At 46.0% G+C, this 12,603-nt stretch overlaps 1 protein-coding gene across 4 annotated transcripts in view; it reads left to right on the top strand.

Annotated features, from left to right (window-relative positions):
* slc12a7b (solute carrier family 12 member 7b) overlaps positions 1-12,603 on the top strand; it is a 71,825-nt gene that overhangs the window by 4,595 nt on the left and 54,627 nt on the right. The gene's annotated exons all lie outside the window — the stretch shown is intronic.

A 12,603-nucleotide genomic window follows, 5' to 3' on the forward strand; every position in this document is an offset into this window, starting at 1 on the left:
AATAAATCCTGTAGCCGTCTGTGTTCATCCAGAGCTCTACGATACCTCATATCAACAGAGACCGGACCAAACTGTGTATACGTGTGTGTGTGTGTAAACCATACGGTACAAACAATGAATAGACGCTGCCGTATTTACGTCTACGTGACGTTGTTGAGTGCTGGTGGAGCTGCTACGATGTTAGCATAGCCTAGCACCGATCCATCAGAGCTCCATTGAGAAGACAAGTAGCCTACAAATCGTCATTATTACGTAGTTATTTCGGAGTCCCTTTTTGTCGGAGTTGGAGCAGTGTCGCTTTCTTGTCGCGCCGCTTGTGGGGGATCCCCCTCTCCTGCGCTCCGTTAACAGGCGCGCTACGGTCCAAGCGGCGATCCTGGGCGGGTCGGTTCCGCTGGGAGATGCGGTCAGGGCGCGAGCGCCGTGCCGGTGGCTTCGAGCGCGGTGTGCTGGGATGATGGGGTCGCCGGAAGCCGGGCTGTCGGAGGTTTGTCCCCGAGCGCTGTGTCCGGAGCGAGCGGAGGAGGAAGGGGGGGACTTCCGCGTCCGTTGCCCGCGTTCGGGGGCAGCGGATCGCCGTCGCCACAGAGGCGTGCCGGTGTGGAACTTGGTTCGCTGGACGATGACGGTCGGTCTGGGTCCCCGTACTGGCGGATTGCCCGGAGGGAGGGATTCCAGTCGATGGATGTGGCCGGTCGGCGGGTTCGGCTGCGTTGGGCCGCCGGGCCGCTCCCGGAGGCGATCGGTGGCGTCTGGAAGCCCTGCCTTGGTGGAGTGCGGCCCCAGGCTGTGCGGGTGGCGGCTGGGGAGGCAAACGGTTCGTCGTCATCGGGAGGCCCGGTTAGTAGCAGGTCCATGCTGGCGAGGTAAGGGGTTTATTTTCCTTCGTTGTTTTTGCGGTGCTGCGGGCATTCTTGCGGTTTGGTGCGAACGACGTAGCAGCCTGACTCTTTTCTGAAGGTGTAGCAGCCTTACGGTTTGGTGCGAAAGGCGTAGCAGGCTGAGCTATGGTGGCCGTGGGTATTTGTAGGGTGTGGCCGGAAGTGGCCCCGTGGAGGTGTGGCCCTGCTCCTGAAATTCAGCTAAGGTTTATCTCCAATTACAATCCCAGCAGCCACGTCTTCCTTTACTGTGTGGTGGGCTAGTTTTGTTCAACTTCAAAACCTCTGAAATGGGTGTTCCAGGCTGTTTACACAGTTTTGTACTGTAACATCACAAAGTGCTGTAGACAATCTGTTGGAGTGACCGGTATGTCATGGTCTTAAGGGTCTCTTTGAGGTCATTGCGTACAGCGTGTGTGTGTGTGTGTGTGTGTGGTTGATGTATGTGTCGTACTACTCTCTGGCTCCAGATGCAACGCAAGAACAGAGAGAGAAGGGCACTATTGTGCAGGTGCCAGAGGTCCCACAGTGAGTACAGAAGCATGTCGGTGGTTTGTGGCGGCTGCAGTGTGAGCGGGTTAGGTTTATGAAGGTCCTCACCACGCACACCACGTTGCGCCCTCATGTTTAAAGAGGCATGCACCTTGGGCTATCATGTGCTGCCCTCTGCTTTATTTGGAGCAAGCCGGCACACAGACACCGACTGGGCCCCGGCGTCCACGACCCTCCCTGCTCCCCGTGTGGCCTCCCCGGGCCACTCCTGCAATGTGGAATGTTTGTTCCAGCTACTCCTTATTTACACGCGACGCTCAGGAGAAAAGAGTGTGTCCCTCTCTGGGCAGACAGAAGCGTTTTCACAGAACTTTCCTCCTCTTTTGGGAAATGCATGCCGGCACAGTTTAGCCCAATACTGAGAAATGTCCTGTTCATCAACAACAGTGTTCTTATTATAATGCAAGTTTAACCTGCCCGATGGGAAGAAACAAGAACGCGAGTCTTTCAGTGTCAATTTCAGCCGCAAATGCACTTTTACTCAATCCTGATCCAAAGGTATGCAGGGACACACTTATCTTTTCTCACTATTCATGAGTCACTGCTTTATCTAATCTAGCTGTGGAAAGGCTTCAACAAACGTCTAGCTGTTGTCTGAACTGCAGAGGTTTTTGTTGACTGGCTCCACTCTAAACTGTAAGTCACATTGTTACATTCAGGTACTGCATATCAATTAATACACTTCTAAACAATCTGCATTGCCAACTCCTGTCACGACTCTTCAGAGACAGGTTTCTGTAGCTATTGGTACCTTTTAAAAATAACCGCATACGTTTGAACTCCTGTATCATCATCTGAGTTCTTCACAGAGCTTTACTCTGCTGCTTCCGTTTCCTTTTTTCCCTTTACCAACAGAAATGTACACAATAGCCATGTTTTATGGTCATCTTGAAGTAGCACATTAGAAAAGCTGTGATGAAAAGGGAAAATTAGCTGGCATGACTGGTCAGCTGTTCCCGCTTTCTGCGTCTTCTCGTGTGTGTATATATATATATACACACACACACACACACACACACACACACACACACACACACACACACACACACACACACACATATATATATATATATATATATATATATATATATATATATATATATATATATATATATATATATATATAGTCTTTGTCTCGAGACAGTTAAACATGGCCAATACTAGACATTAAAGAACAATTAATACTTTCCTAACTTTCCTCAAAATTCCTGAAGGCGTCTCTCCCTCTTCCTCAGACTTGTTTTGTTTGTGGTGGGCGACCTCTTCTTCTTCCAATCTGTTAATTGGCAGATTACAGCCATGCGTAAAGCGTAGCCTATGCTGCTGACTTCTGACCAAACTATGCAACTACACTAGTTTATTCGCCACCAGTTGGTGGAAATGCGCCTAATTAGCATTTCTTATTTGCAACATTTTAAAATTCTGCTTAAAATTCACATGACAATCGGATGGAAGTGCAGCTTATGTCACAGCTGTCAACAGGTATGCTTTAAGGCGGGCTTACTGTGATTGACAGGTCGCTGCCGCTACCAGAGCCGTATACGGCATCTCTGTGTAAATCCTTCGCATTTCAAATATGGTAACTTCGGTTCATTGGTTGCGAAATAAACAACGGCTAAATTGCCGAACTCGAGGTTTCACAGCATCAGTCCACAAAGCAATGTGTGAAGTCACGATGACGACATCCACTTCTTCTAAACAGTCTGTGATTGAGACAAATACACAGACTTGTTTACAACACCAATGAATCTGTCATCTCTCCTCTCTCTTTCTTATGAGCAAAGATCAGAACACAAAACATTCAGGAAGCACTGACCATCACATTAGCCGGTTAAACGCTGACAGAGGCTGACCTTAACTCTTATTCCATGAGTAACTTGATAACAGGCAAAGGGAAACGTGTCTGTTGTCTGGTTGATGTGCTCTCTGCAGCCCGTGCATGTACATGGCCAAAGATCAGCGTTTGTGTAGTTCCAACAGATCCAACAGAGTGACACATGGTCTCTCTGATCGCGTCTCACTTCAGTCCCATTCTCAGTCCCATTCTCCAGTCAAACTTTCATCCCCATCATCTCAATAGTCCTATCTTATTTAATGTCTTTGAACCACAACCAAGTTGCTAATGAAAGATAAGGCGTGTGAAATTCATAAGCGATAGCTGTTGCTCAGATACATGTTTAATCAACGTTTAGGTAAATAGAAGTCTCAGATTTGACGACACCCAGCATTTAAGGACTCAAAAGGAGATCGGGGCCAAAAAGCCTTGATGGGGACAGAAAATCCCTAAAGACTATGAATCAATGCACTGGACTGACTGGGTATGGAATCAACCTGAGATCCAGTTCTTATGCTCTGTACATACACGGTATGCCAGTGTTTATTTCAGACACAATGCGTGTGGCCACATTGATAACGGTAACAATTTTCCAGCAGCTGGAAGCCGCTGCTGTGGACACTGAACAGACGTCGTGGGAAAAACTACGTAGCATGTTTTCCCCTGGAGGTTCTCTACACTGGTTGTTGGTAGTCGTGGGGGCTTTACGGCTCTTGGTCAGCAGCATGTGGACGTCTAAATCAGGCGGTTACAGTGACTCATTCTGGCCTTATTGCCTTAGCTGTTGCAATAAATAGTGTTGTAGGACAAATTGAAGCCAAATGTTGCCTTTCTGTTATACTGTCAACCAGAATCATGCCTTTCATTTCTGCGTTCGATTCTGATGGTGTTTATTGTGTCCACCCGGGTTCATGCAGGGGGGGGGGGGGGGGGGACAGCTATGTGCAGTTGGTTGTGGTGTCGGTGGGTGTCAGAATTCAGAAATGTGTCGGGTGACGTGTGTGAGTATCATGTTCTGACCGTCTGTGAATGAAAGGATAACCTTCTTAGCCCCTCCCCCCCTCCCTGTCACAAACAGCCTAAATAAGTGCAGGACAGTGAAAAGCCATGAACTGATACAGTGGATCATTTCCAGCATCTTTCCTCACAACACTGTGCCCCCTTCTGTTCCTGCTAAGCTTGCGTGGCTGATATTAAAGTTCAGCTACTTGGCGTATTGAGAGATGTATGAGACAAAGCTGAACGGGCCTCATGATATGCCTGACTATGTTTTCAAGCTCAGGTAAATACTCCTGTAAGTGTAACCGCAAAAGTATGTTGTCAGTGAAACATCCGAGGGGCCGGATGAGCAAGCGATGCAAACACACAAAAACATTCATATACGCCATGTGCCACACATGTGCAGTGAGAGTGTGCACACCTCACGCACGCTTCAGGCCAGCCGTACACACAAATATGAGGCGAGGGACTCAACTTTATGAACGATAAAAGATAGTTTCTTAGGGTTGTTGGCCAATTTCTGTGATTGAGTCATCATTAATTTTAGTCTCCAAATGTGCTGATTGAGAAGTCCCCACCGATGATGGTTTACAGGTACAGGCTGTAAAGGGCAGGCTTCAAATGCTCAGCTGTGTGTGAGACAGCTGTTCTGGTTCTGGTGGAAGCACTGGATGCGAAACAATCGGTGGAATTGCACGTCTTCTTCACCCCTCTTCATTGACAGCCCTCACTAGTGGTGGAGCAGGCAGAAGTATTGATGTGTAGCGTGATCAGGGGCCATTCCACATCCCTTCATGGCGAGATCACCACTTTACTTGCTCCTAAAACAATTCATGGAGCCAATACAGTTCCATTCATAATGTCAGCACCAAGCGTCTCATGTATGCGCTGTATGCAAGTAGCTCTAAACCTGAAATGGAGTTGTAGTTTGGAATACGCCCTGAACCAGCATTCTCCAACAAAAAGGTCAGAAAATAAATGTAAAGGAGGACACGCGTTGGCCTTCAAAAGAGAGGGCAGTGTCACCTGAGTCTGTTGAGTCAAACGCCGTTTCATGGATGACTGGCGGGCAAACGTGCCGTTACCTGAGCCGGCCGAGGTGTGTGTGTCCATGTGTGTAGTGAAGTCATTACAGAGAGATACCATGCAGTGAGGAGAGTTTACCTTCATTATCATCATCCCAATGCATTTATCGTTGACCTTGCGCTGCTCTGCGGACTACAGGTGTCACGATATAGATTCTAAATCCATCCAAATTAATGTTCGATTTTAGACCTTCACAGTCAAAAGCAGGCTGGGCGAGTTTGTCTTTGTGTCTCTCCACCCCCCCTTCATGCACGTCTATAGACAAACGATAAAGACACAGAGAGGCTAAGACACCACCAACCGTCACCCTAACCCCAATTATAATCGACTGCATGTCTTAGGGCCCGGGGATATGGAGAAAATCATTTATCAGGAGATTTTTTGATAAATAATCATCAATAATATGGATATAATGACTAAATGGGTAAAGTCAAATAAAAGAGCAGTCTTGTAAGTTCAGAAATATGCACGATGCTATAATGCAGCCTTTAAAACCAGCAGAGGCAACACTTATGCCACATTATGATATAAGGAAATCCAAACTCCAAGCCGATATCTGGTCTCATATCACGATATTGATATAATATCGATATATAGCCCAGCCCTAGCATGTCCACATCGCTTTGAACGGTAAAGCATGTGGGCGTCAACATGGTGCATTCAGGTGTACCTCGTAAACTCTGAGAAGTTCAAGCTGTCGTCGTACCCCCCCCGCCATTTAGTGGATCCTTTTGTTGTTGTTAAACAGTTACATGTGACCACACTAGGGACCATGTACCTTAGTGTGGCCTTACCACCACACCACAGTTTCCCTTCAACACCTGAGTAAGGTCTCCGTTACCAAGAAGAGTGTTTCAGAGAGGAAACCATTTCACACTCCGACATGAGGAAAATCTGACTGAATAGGACTTGTTTCCACTCAGCTTCACTTGAGTCAGTGCTTGTAAAAAAACATCAACAAAAAAACCTTTCCATCTGCCAGTTCACACCTAATTATACTGGTTACGGTAAACACTGCTCCGTGTTTTAGATCGGTGCCACTTGGCAGATGTTATTTCAGCCTGTTGGTGAAAGTGCGTACAAATCATGGAACAAATAGTCGGTTCATAATCTGTCATGATGGCGGTGTAACTGGTGAACAGAGCGTCATTATTAGTCTCTAGCTATCTGCTGCATAATGCTGAGTCCTATTGCCAGTGTGTCCACTCAAAACCTCCAGCAGTCCCAGTAACAGACGTACGGTCCGTTCTTCAGGCGGCTCGTGGAAGGACGTAATCTGTCTCAAACAGCAAAATGTCTCCCGTGAGATGCCGTAGTTGCAGCATTTCTGCTGAATGGATAAGTGACGTCATGTTCTGCTCACACTTGAGCCGTAACAGCTTATAGGGAAACACAGTGTCGTATATGAAGAGGCTTTCTTTTGCCTACCTTCTGGCCTCTGTCAGTCACAAATCCTGCAATGCAGTTCTAATAGCAGGAGGAAGTGATAGAGGGAAGGTGTCATGTGACAAAGGCTATGACCCAAACTCACATGACACAATGAAGAGATGACGTCGCAGCTTGTTAGCCACCATGACTTCTTTTTCATTGTGTTTCCCACAGTCTTGCATTCAGTACAGTGATCCTCACAGGAGAGCTGTCCTTCCTCATGCCTCCTCCAGAGGGCGCACTCAGTTACTGGTGTCAGTCCAGTGCATCTTCTCAGCTCTGGAGCAGGGGGGGATGATGTCACAGAGAGGTTTTGTGACCTTGCTGCTGTCAGATTGTACCAGTGGTTTGAACTGATGATTTGTCCGAGTCCTGCAGAACAATGTGCACTTCTGTATAAAGATTCAATCAGTATTTATTTGCAATTAATATGACATTGTATGCGTCATTTTACTCCTGTTTACTAAAGCACAGCCATCTTGAACAGCAACAAACTACACTGTAGGTTGTTATCATATTGTGTTGGTTATATTAAAGGACTTGTTAATCAATTGGAGGGTAACAACATTTTGATCATATGTTGTGCTTTTAGATCACATGAATTTGAATATTGCCCCATTCGGGCCCTCAAACATCTCTTCACAGTCTAATCTCTTGTAAAGCATCCAAACCGTGACAAAAAGAAGGAAACAGCAGGTGGGATCACCTCCGTTGTGATTAAGGCTACAGCCACACGAATACGTTTAACACTAATACTAAAACGTATTACGATCTCCGTCCACACGGCGTTTCAGCATCGTTTTCTAAATGATCTCTCCCTGAAAACGAATATCACGTGACTATTTACGTACACTGGGCATGCGGGTGGGTGCCGATGTAAACAGGAAGTAGTCAGTAGTGGTCTTTAAGAATGAAAGGTCGTGTTTGAGACTTAAGACCTTCTTTTAAATCTTCCTCTATGAACTCAAACAGACATTTCGTGGAAAGTTGTAGAAGTTTTATTTTTCAGACTTAGTGACAACGCTGCGGGTCTTTCTATCTCTCTCTCACATCAAATTTACTTTAATATTAATACTTGCACATAAAGGTTTACTAGATTATGGATCCATAAATGTGGTCAACACACGTCTCTCACTCGTTTGGTTGTTTCTGTTCTCACTCGTAGCTCTGCTGGTGGCTGAAGTCTGTCCTACTGGAGAGCAGTTCATGTTTTGTTCCTTTATAGTTTATGTGTGTGGACTTCACAATAGATGTGCAGAACAAAATAAGCATTAATAAGTGAGTTCAGACTGCCGCTCCGCAGGTCTGATAACGCCGCTGGGCACGCCGCTCACTAATCGCTCCACTAACAGCTGCTTCCTCCGTAATAATGCACACTTTAACTGGACAACAGCTGCTAGTAGAGACAACAAGGTCAGCAACGCCTGCAATCTGTTGTCCATGTTATATTAACCTGTTAGTCGATCGGTAATCAAGGCTGTTGTTGTGATCTTCCGGGAAACGGTCACGTGATAGGGGTGTGACGAATCAGGGAAGGACACGTCGTGACTGCTAAGAACCAATCAAGTAGCGAACGCAGGTGTGGGCGTCATCGTTTCTGTTTGTACCGTTTTCCACCGTCCGCACGAAGAGGCAACCCCGGCGTTTTCAAACGTATCCGTCCTCGGCGTAGTGTTGACGCTCGGTGTCAACGTAGCAAAACATGTGTTTTGAAATGGAAACGGAGTAGTGTGGACGACAGAGCTGCATGAGCTACTTCAGGGCACCCTGCTCTGAGTCCTTGGGATGTGCTGGTGCAGGCTGTCTCCTCCCACCCCCCCTCACGAGAATCAATCAATACATCTATTCTGGGGTTAGAAATCTGAGCCTTTGGAGAAAAAGTTCAGCTCAGTGGAACGGTTTGTTTTCTGGGCAGATGAGTGCTTCGTCCACACCATGTCCCATGCTTTTCAATGCAGTAGTGATCAGCTGTTTTCTGTTGCTACAGATAATCAGACTAGATTAAAATAAGTTCAAAGCTATGGGCATACATACTCTTACCTTTTAAAATGAGGAGCGAGTCCTTCAGTGACCACGTTCACATTTACGTTCATCGAAATATGCACGGCTGCGTGTTAACGGGAATATTAGCATGCAAACAGTTTAGTGGGAATATTGTCTTTTTTAAAATAAGGGCGAAATAGTAATATTTTGTGCATCAGTGAGATATATCCCCGAACAGGAAGCACAGAGAAATCCCAGATATCCTGTGATTTCAACGAGCCGAAGGCCAGTCAGTGCTGACCAGCCAATGTTTTAGATTTACTGTTTATCGAAACCATTCCTGAACTTATTAATAACCGTTCTGACTAATCAACACAGTGAAGTCTTCACATTTAAGGCTATCATGTTCGAGGGTTACACAAAGCTACCTGACTGTAACGCACATCACCTGACTGTAACGCACATCACCTGACTGTAACGCACATCACCTGACTGTAACGCACATCACCTGACTGTAACGCACATCACCTGACTGTAACGCACATCACCTGACTGTAACGCACATCACCTGACTGTAACGCACATCACCTGACTGTAACGCACATCACCTGACTGTAACGCACATCACCTGACCACTGAATGGGAGATGAAGAGCCACGTTCACTCAGGTTTAGTTCCATCATTGTTCATACTAAGATGATGAGAAGATGTAAGTAACAACACTACATAAGCATAAAAAACAAAAACTGCTCCTTAATGTTATGTGTTGCTAAGAAGACACCCCAGAAGATGGGTCACTCAGGTATAGTTCCATCATTGTTCAAAGTCAAAGAATAACTTCATGATGTTAGTTGTAATGAATAAATATATTTTAAAATAAAGTACATTTCTCTGCCATTTATAGTTTTCTACTGTACCGAAACGTACCGAACCGTGGCTCCACTGTATCGTACCGAACCCAACCGTGGATTTTGTGAACAGTTACACCCCTGGTCATATCCTATTGTGTCATGAGGTTCACAAAGGAGTGCCTCAGTAAAGACTTGTCTTCATAGTGTTTTATAATTTGATCGTTTCCTCCTACTATCATGAATACCCTTGTGTTCCTGTGTTGTTGTGCTTTGGCTGTGAGATATTGCATCACATCATGGTGAAAAGCTGTTTCTAGCCTAACTAGTTTCCAGCCTCCACTATGGATTGTGGAAAAGTCCCTCATGAAAGGGACATTGTCCTCCCGGCCTGTCCCTGAGAAGCAGTCTGACTGTCTGGCCACTTAATCAGCAGATGCAGTTACATCACCGCTCATCCACAGAGCAGGCAGCAGATGAGTGCTCTCTTTGTTACCTTCAGTAGAAGCACGGTGTTTAATGATACCTTCCTTTCACCGTGCACAGAAATAGTCCCCATGATTCTACTCTAGCTGTTCAACCAAGCGTGCCGAGCCGGTAGCAGAAGGTGGAGTCGTAGACTGTTTATAAGAAGTGGATGTAGTCGTCGCAGTAGCCCCGCCCTGAATCATACTCTACTCCATGGTCTGTGTGACTCTAAATGGACCATCATGTACTAAATGAACATCATGCTGTATGGAGTGGTCTCGTGTGACGTCACAGTTTAGCTGTCGGCCATGTTGGAGTACACACAAAGCCACTGGCATGCACGGCTGAGTCGCATAACCTATCGGTGGTGAACTTTTGTGCTGTCTTTGGTTGTGGCAGCAGAGCTGATAGACAAGAAATCATTCTTTCGTTTGCCAGCGGTCATTACACATCAAGGAAATGACACGAAGGAGCTATCCAAGCGACGCCGCGAGAAATGGCTGTCACGCATCTCTCGAGATATAAAGGAATGGAATTTGGCGTACACTAGAGTATGTGCGGATCACTTTATAAGTGGTCAGTGATTTTATTTACAAATTCGTTTGTGAACAGTATTTAATAAAGGAAATATAAATTAAACTTTTACATGAGAAGGTTACCGAAGCTTCATCGGCCCGTGACAGCAGTCGGTACCAGAGACGTGTCGAGCGTGTACAACAGGCGAAACACAGAGATGCAGCCTCAGCATTGCTTGATATGAGTTTAACGTCGGATCATATATATATGTATGTATATATATATATATGTGTGTGGGGGGGGGATGAAGTTAGGAGTTAGTTGAAAGTGAATTCCTACACACACGCACACAATGACGTGCATGTACAATGTAAACAAACACACGTGTCTGTTTGCACTGAGTAAACATTGAATATTGCTCAATATCTGACCAGATCTGTATATATTTACTCTTCCAATGACGAGATGAGAATTCTCGACGACCGTTGCTTTGACGTCTCGGACCCATCCACTGACAAACTGATTATAAGCGTCGAGCCCTTTGTAGCACTCCAACTCGTCTTTTGTGTAAGGACTGGGGTGTTCACGAGATACGTGTAGATGTTGGCGTAGTTTACCGATGGAAGATAAGTAGGATCGGCACTGAAACCATCTGCACTCATCGTATAGGGATCCAAGTTACCAATAACCTTCAATTTGGCCAGGTAGCGAACCTTTGATGCACTATCCAGTGATTCAAAGTATTGTATTTTCGCCGCACTTCCTTGTTTACGCGCCGCCATGTAGGTTCTGTATGTACTCCAACATGGCCGACCGACCTCGTAACTAAGGAGATCGTGACGTCGGTGAGACCACTCCATTGAAGAAGACTTGAAACCAGAGACTGAGACCATAAACTTTGACTGTTTACTCGGGTAATAAATCAAGAGAGCAGTCGGGACACGTTGTCATAGATGTACCATGCAGCGTACACACGGCACACATTAGTGTCCGCGCTCATCCACTGAACATTTGATCTGCCTGCATCATGGAGCCAGTCTCTCCCACATCCACTTACCGAGTCATGATGTTTGTCTGAAACATGACCTTCTCCAGAGCAGGAGGTCTGGACTAAGTATTTCTGAAACACCTGGTTGGATGCATGATGCTTTACAGATGGTCCTCTTACAGTATGTGACAAGAGAAGTGATCTGGTAAATGGATTTCCCCCACGTTGGTCTTATGTAATGAAGGACAGATGTCAGATGAGTCCCTGAAAGAACCCCAAAAATGTTGCCTCTTGTTTGAGTCAGGTTTACAGTTGGACATTATTTAGGCTGTTTGTATGCAGGTGTTCTGTTGTGGCAGATTAGGGTAAATAAATGGTAAATTATAGTTAAGACTTGAAACTCTTGGCTGGAGGTGTAAATGTAAACCGTTATGGGATGGAAACGGTGATGGGTTTATTACATCACTACCTCAAACAAATCATTGTAGTTGGTCCACTCTGGTAAAGCATTGTTCTGGAGAGTAAAGCAATCTAACTAAGCCGGCCTAAATATTTCAGATGTTTCCAACACATAACAATGAATCTTTACGGTCCACCCTGTCTTTGGAGATGAACTCTGGCCACTCCTCCTCCTGCCTCTGCCGCTCCCTACAGGCCTCCCACCCTTCACCGTATTGATCCTTGCGTGTCGTCATGTTGGGGGACCGAAGGGGGAGGGTGTCCAGATGTTGAGCAGCCACACGGGGCTCCAGGGCCGCAGCAGTATGAAAGCGCTGCTGAGCGGCTTCTTTCCTCACGCGAGCTTTGCGATCAGCCCTTCCCATCACACAGGGGCGTTGGTCAGCCGGGGTGAGACCTAATATCCTGTTCTCAATGTCAGTGCACTCCTGACTTTGAGGAAATGACTCATTGTTTTTGGATTATTTTGGCATCTGACACACCGTCTCCCCCCATATGTTAGAAAGAGACACTTTCTCAGGTTTGAATCTGATAACAATGCAATCATTGTCGGGCGAGAGT

This window comes from Melanostigma gelatinosum, assembly GCF_949748355.1.
Source record: "Melanostigma gelatinosum genome assembly, chromosome: 20".
Taxonomy (NCBI): domain Eukaryota; kingdom Metazoa; phylum Chordata; class Actinopteri; order Perciformes; family Zoarcidae; genus Melanostigma; species Melanostigma gelatinosum.